This window comes from Mastigoproctus giganteus, chromosome 6, assembly GCF_048544385.1.
Source record: "Mastigoproctus giganteus isolate SK-2022 chromosome 6, ASM4854438v1, whole genome shotgun sequence".
Lineage (NCBI taxonomy): Eukaryota > Metazoa > Arthropoda > Arachnida > Uropygi > Thelyphonidae > Mastigoproctus > Mastigoproctus giganteus.
Window position 1 is genome coordinate 235,460,508 of NC_143580.1, and position 12,138 is coordinate 235,472,645.

Consider the following 12,138-nt stretch of genomic DNA (forward strand, 5'->3'; position numbering starts at 1 on the left):
GTCAGTATGCTGTTGCAACAGGATCTGGTGCAGCAGCATAGTGTCAGTAGTGTCCTTGACAACCCTGCCAACCTTCGTATAGTCTGCAAACTTGGACATTAAGCTTGATATACCATCATCAATATCATTTATAATACAGAAAACAATAATGGACCCAACACTGAGCCCTGAGGGACTCCACTAATAACATTAGTCCACGATGAGCAGTGTCCATTGATTACCACTCTCTGTCTTCTCCCCCTCAACCACCCCTTTATCCATAGCAGCAATTTGCCTCCAATGCCACACTGCTCCAATTTGTGTAGCAGTCTTCCATGTGTAACAGTATCAAAAGCCTTTCTAAGATCCAAGTATATAATATCAAAGCTATTCCCTGCATCCAGTTCTTTTGTGACTGCATCATAATATCCAATCAAATTGGTCAGGCAAGACTTCCCCTTAACAAAACCATGCTGTGTCCGAGCTATAACTGAAGTCTTGTCTAAATGATCCTGCAGTGCTTCTTTAACCAGTGCCTCCATTAACTTTCCTGGAACAGAAGTTAAGCTCACAGGTCTATAATTACTTGTGTCAGCCTTTGATCCTCCTTTGTGAATTGGGGTCACATTTGCACATTTCCAGTCTATGGGTACCTCCCCTGAGTCCAAGGAAGCTCTCATAATTATGGCTAAGGGTTTGCTTACTTCCTTTGCTGCCTCCTTTAATATAACTGGATAGATCCCATCCACCCCGGGTGCCTTTCTTGTGTTTATCTTCAACAGTTTCTCCTCCACTTTACTCCCAGTTATTTCAAGATTCTCTAGCTTACTGCTAGAGTTGAATACACCTCTGGCATTCCCCTCGCTGAATAACTCCTCATGTGTGAATGTCGATGCAAAATATTCATTTAGTTTGTTAGCTACCTGAGCAGGGTCATCAACAGTTGAGCCATCAATATCAAGTGGACCAATCTGATTTGTCCCCTTCCTTCTAGAGTTTACATAAGTAAAGAACTCTTTGCTGTTTTTCTTTGCATCCCTTGCCAAGGATTTCTCGTAATCTGCCTTCGCCTGCCTAACCTCCTTTGTAACTTGGTTGCATATCAACTTGTATCTATCATAGGCTTCTGTGTCATGTGTTAATTTGTAAGTATCCCATGCATTTTTCTTCTCTGCCATATGCCTCATTAGTTCATCTGACATCCATTTTGGCCTAAACCTTGAACAATATTTCTTAGTTGGTATGTAAAGCCTAGTAGCTTCCAAGATTAATTCTTTGAATGCTTCCCATTTTGAATTTGCTTTTGGTAACATAATCAGTTGGTCCCACTGTATAGAATTTAAATACTATCTCAGTCCATTGTAGTCGCCTTTACGGAAGCAATAACCCTTCCCTTTACCCCTAATGGTAGTTACCTCTTTGAGTAAATCCCACTTCAGCACACTGTGATCACTGCTACCTAGTGGTTCATTTATCTGCAGATTCTTAATGCATGAAGAATCACTGCTGATAATCAAATCAAGAGTATTACTGCCTCTAGTTGCCTCCCGAACATGCTGATGTAGAAAACAATCATCCAATAACTCCACAAAAGCCCTGCTAGTGTGTGAGTGACCAGCCCCCAAATTCCAGTCAATATCTGGGAAATTAAAATCTCCCATTATAAGACTCTCTAATTTACTGGCCCACTCTATTTCCCTGTACAGTTCCTTATTATACTCATCAGAGTCATTAGGCCTATAGCACACTCCTACTCTCAATTTTGATCTCCCAATGCTTAGGTCACACCAAACTGACTCAACAGTGCACTGTCCAGCGATGTCGACTGGCTTCACTTCCTTGGTTTTTATGTGTTTCATAACTAATAGCATAACCCCTCCCCCCTTCCTATCCTGTTTATCCTTTCTGTAGACGTTGTACTCCCCAAATTCCAGTTCTGCATCCCTTATATCTGTGTGACACCACGTCTCTGATATCCCAACAATATCTGCCTTTGATGTTTTGAGCAATACCTCAAATTCATCAAATTTATTTACTAAACTCCTAGCATTGGTGTACACGCAAGTATACCTGCACCTGTTTCTATTCTTAGCTACCCTAACACAACCCATGTGTTTACTTGTACTGCAATGGCTCCCAGCAGTCTCTGAAATATCATGCATCTTGTTTTTCAGTCTTCTGCTCATTCTAATAGAAGCAGTGCAAGAATCTCTTTCACCTCTGCCAGTGGCTACTGTCAATCTATTGGTCTTTGTCTCCCCCCAAGCTAGCAGTTTTCCGACCCACCTAACACTGCCTCGATAGCATCAGCAAATATTCTTGCACCCTTTCTATTTAAGTGTATCCCATCCCTGTAGAAGCAATATCTCCTGTTAACAAGTACAGTCCAGGCTGAAAAAAATTCTACCCCTTGAGCCTTGCACAATCTTTCCAGGGCCGAATTGATCGACAAGGCTCTCAACATATACTCCCTCCTATCGTGTCTGGGCAGAATTGCAGACACTTTCAAATTCAACCCTAATTCTCGGCTTTTGTTCAACAGTGACCTGTACTTGTTAAGTAATTCTGCCGGTCTCCTACTCTTAATATCATTAGTGCCAACGTGTACAACTATATCACCTTTTGTGCCCTTAAAAGATGATATTCGCTCTACAATGTCATCAACCTTTGCCCCTGGCAGACATACCCTGGTCCTGTTCCAATGGGAGAAGGTCATTAATATACAAGGTAAGCATTTAATAAGACAGTGTTCTTAAAAATTATTAAGATTATCGTGGCATAAATTCATAATGAATAGTTTTTAAATTTGGTTCAGCAACCCAGATGGAGATAAAAGAAGAAATAAAAGAACAATGCTTAATGACGTTTACTTGTGTGCTGATTTTTATATTTATTTTGACAATTCGCATTTGGTTGCATTTATTCCAAACCAACAAAGTTCACAATGCTATTTTAACAGACATTGCATTTGTGTTAGTATTAGCCCTACAGTGAAAGAAATCCAGATGTTTCCTGCTCTAGCAAAAAAAAAATTAAAACACTTTCACTGTTTCCCCCTCTTTCCATAGGTACCGATCCAGGAAGCTTTTGACTTTCTTCAAACCATCAGCCTCAACTACCACTGGAAGCTATCTATTCTAATGACCATAATATACACTGCAATGAGATTCCTGCTGCCTTTTAAATACCGTGTTATGAAGCAATACAACTCATGTACTCTCTCCTCAAATGGATGCTCCTTTACCAATCTAAACAGGTGCATTGCCAATCTTTGAACCTTATCAAGAAGCTGATATATCTTTTTTAAGATATGGAATCCACATACCTTGAAGTATTCCAAGATCAGTATAGAAATTGCCTTATACAGTGGAATAATAACTTATTTAATCTCTATAAGGCATTTTATTCTAAATCATTGAGAGGAGATCATGGACTCTCCTTGCTACCTTTTTTTGAGCTGCACAAAAATTTTCTATTTGCAGTAATAATTACACAACATGGGTTGGTTAAAGGGAAGTCTTGTCTGACCAATCTGATTGGATACTATGATGTGGTTACAAAGGAACTGGATGCAAAAAACAATTTTGCATCCAGTTATATGATATTTTGATATCATATACTAGATTTTAGGAAAGCTTTCAATACTGTTGTGCATGGAAGACTACTGTACAAGATGGAGCAGTATGGAGGGAAAGTTGCTATAAAGGATAAAAGGATGGTTGAGTGGGAGAAGACAGAGTGGTAATCAATGGACACTGCTCTTTGTGGACTAATGTCATTAGTGGAGTCTGCCAGAGTTCGGTGTTGGGCCCATTGTTGTTTTGTACATTTATCAATACTGAAGAAGATATCAGGTTTGGTTTGGTTTATTTTGTTTTTTTTAGGAGTATTAGCAACTAAGGCCATATTGCTCCAGGATATGCGGTGGTCATTCCCTGACCTTTCCGCATCCTCCGTATTTGGTGGTGACGGGCTTGAACCCCGGTCTAATCAAGAAACGTGTGCTATGCACTGCTGCTCCTTCCAACCTGGCTACAGAGGCGCCTGTTTTTTTTTTTTTTTAGGAGCAATAGCAACTAAGGCCATATTGCTCCGGGGATATGCGGTGGTCATTCCCTGATCTCTCCGCATCCTCCGTATTTGGTGGGCACGGGCTCGAACCCCGGTCTAATCAAGAAGCGTGTGCTACGCACTGCTGCTCCTGCCCACCTGGCTACGGAGGCGCCCCAAGACATATCACACTTAATGTCAAAGTTTGCAGATGATACAAAGGTTGGCAGGTTGTTAATGAAAGTAATGACTGTATGCTACTGCAACAGGATCTGGAAAAGTTGAGTAGATGGGCTGAGAAGTGGGAAATTGAAGTTTAACTTGACAAATGTGAAGTACTGCATATGGGTAGCAGTAACCCCAGAGAAATGTACAGTGTGGTACTACACTCAGGGTGGTAGAGAATGAAAAAGCCATAGAGGTTGTGCAGTCAGATATGAAGCTTTCTGAGCAGTGCAAACAGGCTCCCACAGCAGGTCATGGGCTCTTGTCAATGATATACAGGAATTTTGCTAGTAAGGAAAAGGAAGTGATTATCCCTTTGAAAAAGACAATGGTCAGGCTATGCCTTGATACTATGTACAGATCTTGAAGCCTATTTTAGGAAGGATGTACAGTTACTAGAAAGAGTACAGAGAAGGGCAACAAGATTGGTAAGGGGAGTAAAGGGGTTTTCTTACCAAGAAAGGCTTAAGTTCTGCAACGTCTGGAGTCTAGGCACCTGCAAGGTGATCTGATTGAGCTATATAAGGCCTTGATTGGTTTGAGCAGGCTCAATGCTGATGGGATTCTTCCTCTTGCTCAGATTACAAACCTAAGGGGGCATAAATTCAAATTGAGGAAAGACAGTTATAGAATAGATGTGTATAAATTTGCCATTGGCCAACTGGTGGTTGATTGCTGGAACAAACTTCCATCTGTCATTGCCGGAGCTGATAGTTTAAACAAATTCAAGGAAGAACTGGACAAACTTTTAGACGAATGGATGGGTGAAATGTTTTTTTTTTTTTTTTTTTTTTTGGCTGGCGTGGTATAAGCTTGCTTTCTTGCATCATATGCCTCTACTAATTCTACAAACATTAACGGTAAGTGTAAACCATGCACTTTACAGTATTAAAATATAACTACCACTTATCTGATGATCCATGAAGACTATCCAATTTATCCTGACAGAGATATGCTTTGCGCTAAGCATTAGCACTTTCTCATCATCAACTTCTTTATCAACTCTGATTCACATCATCTACAAATTTTGAAATCATGCCTCTATCCCTTTCTCAATGTCATTTAAGGGAAAATCAGAAACAAAACAGTCCCAGCCTATGGATCTCATCCATGATCCAAGTTAGGCCAGCTTATAATGCAATCTCTCATGTGGGACAATCAAAATATTTTTCTAAATCCAAATAAACAGTGTTGTTAATAATAATAATAATAATAATTTATTTATCCCTATATTATGTTACACTTTTTTGGGAGATAACAACAAAAAGGGAGGGAGAACACATAAGCCAATGGCCTTTTTAGGGGATATTCCCTTAAAAAAACGATGAATTCCCTTAAAAAAACGATGAATAAAGATGAATATAGAAACAATGAATATAGAAATATACAATTGAAAAATATGCAGTTCTGAAATTGTGCAGGTAATGTTCAACAGAAAAGACATAAATAGATTGGACTTTTTTGTACATTTCTTTACAAAAGACTTCAAAAAGCATCACTACTTATAATATCATTGTGAACATTTTTACAATTAAATGTGAACATTTTTACAATTAAATGAGAAGAGAAAAGTAAAATGATGAGATACATGCGCAAAAATTTACAAACTATTTACCAACTGCTTCCTTTAACATTTGTACATTATTTCCATGTTGGTGTTTTTAAAATCCAGGAGTTGAGTGGAAGGTAATTTGACTCAGACATCCCTGGTGATGTGTTCAATTAGTAGTTCCTTGAATTGATTTAGTGAAGTGACATTTTTGATTTTTGCAGGAAGTTTGTTCCAGGTTTTAGCACCTCTGTATTTTATACTTTTCTGACCTATGGCTTTTCTGAAAAGCGGAACCTTCAGGTCGGCTTCATTTCTTAGATTGTACGATATTTCTTCTTCTTCTTCTTCTTCTTCTATGGTTATTAAAAAGGATCTGAAGAGAAGGAGAAAGTCTGGTGTCTTCAAAGCATTGTAAACAAGGATCACCTCAGCTTTCTGCAATACCTGGTAGAGGCTTAAGAGTCTCACTTCCTTGTATCTCGAACTAACCGATGCATACCAGGGAAGGCCCAAAATTGAACGAACGCATCGATTCAGAATGGAGTTGATTCTCGGAAGGTTTTCTTGGCTGGTGGTACCCCATGAGATGATTTCATAGGTGAGGTGCAGCTGAATTAAAGAAAGTCTGAGAAGGAAAGGAGACACCCAGGCAGAGGCCCTGGCGAGTATTTCCGCTAGTGACGAAGTTTTCTATTGTAGGTTTATCATTTGTTTTGCCCAACTTAGCTTATCATCTAACCAGATTCCGAGAAACTTGGTTTCATTCACACTTTCAAGTTGTTTTTTTTTTTTTGTGTGCTACGTCTAAATCAATATTTAGTGGTTTGTTTATTGTTCTAAGCGGAAACTGAACTTGGCCTGTTATAACGTAAGATCACTCATCAGTGAAGACAGGATATTAGAGCTGGAAAAGGAATTAGAAAATGTGAATTGGAATATCATCGGTTTGGCTGAAACAAGAAGAAGAAATGAATCACTTATAAGTTTATCAAGTGGAAATCTGCTGTACACCAATGGAAACAGTGAAAGGAGTGAAGGTGGAGTTGGGTTTTTGATCCATAAAGATTTTAAAAACAACATTTTGGAATTCAAAAGTACATCACCAAGGGCGTCAAGACTAATACTCAAGATTTCTAAGAGGTACAAGCTAAAGATTATAATGATTTATGCACCAACATCGAGCCATGATGATGAAGAGGTTGAAGAAATGTACACCGAAATCGAGTCTTCTAGATGAGTAGAAAACCCACTACACTATTATTATGGGGCACTTCAATGCTAAGGTTGGAAAAAGACAAAACAGCGCAGAAAGGGTAACTATAGGAAATTTTGGAATTGGTGAAAGAAATGAAAGAGGTGAAAGACTTGTGGAATTTGCAGAATCTCAAGGACTGTCAGTAATGAACACTTTTTTTCAAGAAAAGGGTGAACAGAAAGTGGACACGGAAGAGTCCAAATGGATTAACCACTAATGAAATCGACTTCATCCTCACTAACAGAAGATATATTGTGAATGATTTTACTGTCCTGAATAAGGTTGTTGTTGTTGTTTGGTTTTTAGGAGCATTAGCAACTAAGGCCATATTGCTCCAGGATATGCGGTGGTCATTCCTTAACCTTTCCGCATCCTCCGTATTTGGTGGTGACGGGCTCGAACCCCGGTCTAATCAAGAAGCGTGTGCTACGCACTGCTGCTCCTTCCCACCTGGCTACGGAGGCGCCCATCCTCCTGAATAAGGTAAATGTTGGAAGTGATCACAGAATGGCAAGATGTACACTTGATATAGATGTAGGAAAGGAAAGGAAAAAAAACTGACTCGAGTAAATAATACAAAGGTCTTTGAGATAACAGAAGAGGAGAAAAAGCAGTATGTACTGGAACTTAAGAACAAGTTTGAGCTTCTGCAGACTGCTCAGGACCAAGATATCGACGAGGAATATTACAACTTTCTGAAAGTGATAAAGCCCAAGAAACCTATAGGGAAAAAGAAATCCAAAGAATAAAAAATTAGTCAAGAAACACTTGTCATGATGAACCGAAGACGACAAACGAAAAGCAAGAAAAACACTGACAGGAAGAAAATTGAGTATACTGAGTTATGCAAAGCCATTAGAAAGAGACTCAGAGAGGACATAAGAAGATTTAACACAAGAAAAGTAGAACAAGCATTAAGGGAAAACAAAGGATTTAAATCAGCAGCCATGAGCAGTAATACAAAAAGACAAATGATACTGAAACTGAAGAATAGTGATGGTGTACTTATAAACAGCAGAGAAGGCATGATTCAAATAGCAGAAGACTATTATAGAGAATTATACAAGGAGCAGGAGAATGATGCCAGCAGTGGGGAAGATGAATTGCAAAGTACCAACACATACAACATACCGATATTCTTCCTGATGAGGTAGAACATGCATTGAAGAAAATGAAGAATCAGAAAGCCCCGGGGGAAGATGAAGTTACTGTAGAGTTGTTAAAATTGGGAAGAAGAGACATAACACAAAAACTGGCAAGGCGCTTCACAAAGTGCATTAGAAAAGGTGTAATGCCTAAGCAGTGGAATAATGCAATCATAATTTTGCTGCATAAGAAAGGAGATAAATCAGAAACTGGAAATTATAGACCAATTAGCTTGTTATCCCACATCTACAAGTTGTTCACAAGGGTCATTACTAACAGATTAGAAAGAATACTTGATGAGAATCAACCGAAAGAGCAAGCTGGCTTTAGGACAGGATTCTCAACTATGGATCACCTGCACGTAATATCACAGCTAATGGAGAAAGCAAATTAATAAAAAACACCATTATGCCTGGCATTTGTGGATTATGAAAAGGCATTTGACTCCATACAGCATAAGGCAATATTTCGGGCACTGGAAAGACAAGGCATAGATACCCCATATATTATGATTTTGAAGAAAATATATGAGAGTGCTATCTCCTCCTTTATTAGACTAGACAAAGACAGAAGGAAATTTAAAATTGAGAAAGGAGTTCGACAAGGAGACACAATATCCCCAAAGCTGTTACTGCTGCCCTTGAGGAAGTTTTCAGAAGATTAGACTGGTTGCAGAGAGGAGTCAATGTGAACGGAGAGTACCTAAACCATTTACGATTTGCAGATGACATTGTGGTCATAAGCCACGATCCCAAAAAAATTAGAGAAAAATCTTAATCAGTTATGCACAGTTAGTAAGGATTTTAGACTAAAGAGGAATATGGCTAAAACAAAAGTAATGATGAACAAGTATGCCACAGAAAGGGAAATAATGATTGAAGGAGCAGTAATTGAAAAGGTGGAGTCATACTTATCTGGAACAAGTTATTAGCTGTAATAATGATAAATGGCTGGAAGTCAAGAGAAGAATAAATTTTGGATGGATAGCATTCAGGAAATAGTCACATACTGAAGAGCAATATCCCAGTTTGTCTGAAACGTAAAATAATGAACCAATGTATACTCCCCACCATGACTTATGGAAGTGAAACTTGGGCACTCACCAAAAGAATGGAAGAGAAGCTGAGAACTACACAGCGAAGAATGGAACGAATTATATTGGGAATCAGACTGTTAGATATCAGCATGGATTAGGCAGCAAACTCAAATAAAGAACATTCTTATCAAAACTAAAGAACTAAAATGGTCTTGGGCAGGACACATAGCTCAAAACATGATGACAGATGGACTAAGAAAATAACAGAATGGTATCCAAGAGGAGCTAGAAGAAAACCTAGAAGACAAAGGCAGAGATGGATAGATGAAATTCATGAGTTTGTGGGTAGTATATGGATGGCCAGTGCTCAAAACAGAAGGAACTGGAAAGTTGCTGGAGAGGTCTTCATCCTGCAGTGGATTGAAAATGGCTGATGATGATGATGAAATAAATAAATAAATAAATGAAAATCTGTAGCACAGCTAGCTTCCTTGTCAAAATTCAATGGGATTTGTGTCAAAAGGTCACACAAAAAAAAAAAAAAAAAAAAACAATCTTCAAGTTTATCCTAGGGCAGGGGTGGCGAACCCATAGCATGCGTGCCCAAAGCAGCATGCAGAATTCAGAGTGAATAAGGATGCAACTCATGGAGTCAATGGAGTTGCATGTTTCGTTATGCTCATATATTTTTTCTCTAATCTTGTTTTTAAATAAATGCAGGATATTAGTCATAATAAAATTTACCCTTCATGCAAATGTCGTGATCATATTTACAGTCATTTGCAAAAATTTAAGACTACCATTAGTTTTTAATACAAAATTGAAAGAAAATGTGATTTCAGAGGCTGTTTAAGAAAAAAATTCGTATATTTCACACATTTATTTAGAAAATAAGTTATTGGTAGTTACGTGAGGTATATTATCCACATTTAGTATTTAGTGTAGCCTCCTTAATTGTCAATTACGGTTTGTATGTGGCATGGAGATTATTCTTTATTAATTCCCATAAATATTTTAATTGCTATTTGCCCTTTATAGGATTGTTCAGAATGTCAGTTCAACCAGCAAATAAACAAAAATGATCAAATGAAGAGGGGAGTAAGTGACAATTTCAAGAGTCTTGGACTGAAAGATTTGGTACGATAAAGAATGATAAAAAAAAAAAAAAAAAAGGATTATGCATTTTGTGTTCTAAAATGCGAAGTTAGTTTTTTAAAAGATTTAGCCAATTTTGGCAAGCACCCTTAAAAAGTTTGCCACCCCAGTGCAAGCCCAGATTTTGTTGTTTTTTTTCTTTTTTTTAATTGGTATTTGATTCAGGTTAATATTTTGGCTGTTGCCTTCATTAAGGAGGGTAAAATTGTATGAACCGCATCCACTTTCAACCGAGCACATCTAAACTTTTTGCGATCAAAGCATTCACCTGTAAAATGTCTGGAACAGACTTCAGAATGAACGTTTAAAATTCTTTCAAAGAATCATTTATTACTTTTTTTTTTTTTTTTTCATTTTCACCTTGAGGAAAACTGTAATAACAACAGAGCATAGAATACAATTCAAATAACTTAAACAGCTGTCAGGGTTGCACCCTGACAGCTGTTCCAATGGTTATTGCCATTTCCTCGCAGGATGGCCAAACAGCTCAGCAACTATAACACCTGACAGCACAGTGACAATTTAAACCACAATAAAAATTCTGATCTGCAGGTAGGTTTTTCAGTTACTAAGAGAAACTTTTAAGAGAATGTTTGTAGGAGACATTAATAACGATTAATGTTAAGAGTAACTGTCAGTGGTGGCACTACATTACAAATATATGACAATTATTCCCATAAGCAGGTGCTATTTATTCGTAATGCAATACTAAAGTAACTCGTGAAATCAGTATTCAAGAAAGGTTATGGTTGTCCATATTTTTATTTAACTATCTTCTTCAAATCAAGCATAATTTGGTACGTATTGCTAAAAAATGAGAAATTAGTACTTCTATTTTCATTCAGACAAACATCACAAACTGACTTAAAAAAATTTAATGTAAGATATTATCAATATTCGCATCTGCGAACTCATAATCATTATGGTGACTCGACATTACGCCGATAGGTACGTGTACAGGATATGATACACAAATGTTCCCTCATTTCTAACTTGATGAAAGTTCAACTCTAAGACATTTATTCTATTACTTTATTTTCAACACCGATGAAGTTCCTTTCAATTATCTAAAACTTCAACGCTCAGATGTATTTTGAAAACATCAACAGGTCGTACTTCGCCGAAAAACAATTAGTTTCAATTAAATAAAAGTGGGTTTTCATTTACAAAGCAATTTAATAATTTCTAATAGCAAAAGGATAGAAATGCCTTAAGAAATAAAACTTCCAAATAAATCCAAACAAAAATCCTCCATGAATGGGAACAGCATGCAGTATTTCGTAAATCAAATATTAAAATTATTAAAGTTAAAGAAATTTGAATACCTTTACCTGTTTACGATCGTTCACTTCAGAAACTTATGTCAAGTAATGTACTTATATTTTCTTTTCTTTTCTGTTTTTTTTAATGTGATGCTTAACCACCTGTCATCATATGATGTCAAGGTGCATTCTGTAACGTCCACAAATCCTGAAGTTTAAAATATCAATTCTTTGTGATATTTGTGTTAATGTAGTCGGACATTGAAAACCATACAGTTACTACACCACAGAAGCCTTTCATAGAATACTGAAACCTAATTTTCGTTTTCGGCGTCATTCACAAACTACAAAATAAATATGACCTTTTGTGTGTACAAGTCAACACATTAAATACGATTCCATAATCAAGTGGGTTCTGAATAATTTTATATTTAAAATTTTCCGGCAATTTAGATTAATTAAAAAAACTTTAATTGCT

General features: G+C 37.3%; 1 protein-coding gene across 1 annotated transcript in view; it reads right to left on the reverse strand.

Moving 5' to 3' along the window:
- The window catches only part of LOC150085099 (serine/threonine-protein kinase D3-like), a 224,473-nt gene extending 212,641 nt beyond the window's left edge, over nt 1-11,832 (reverse strand). Inside the window, exon 1 of the mRNA XM_090375772.1 lies at nt 11,724-11,832. The gene's annotated coding sequence lies outside the window, so the exon portion shown is untranslated. The remainder of the gene's footprint in view (nt 1-11,723) is intronic.
- Between the last annotated feature and the right edge of the window lie 306 nt (nt 11,833-12,138).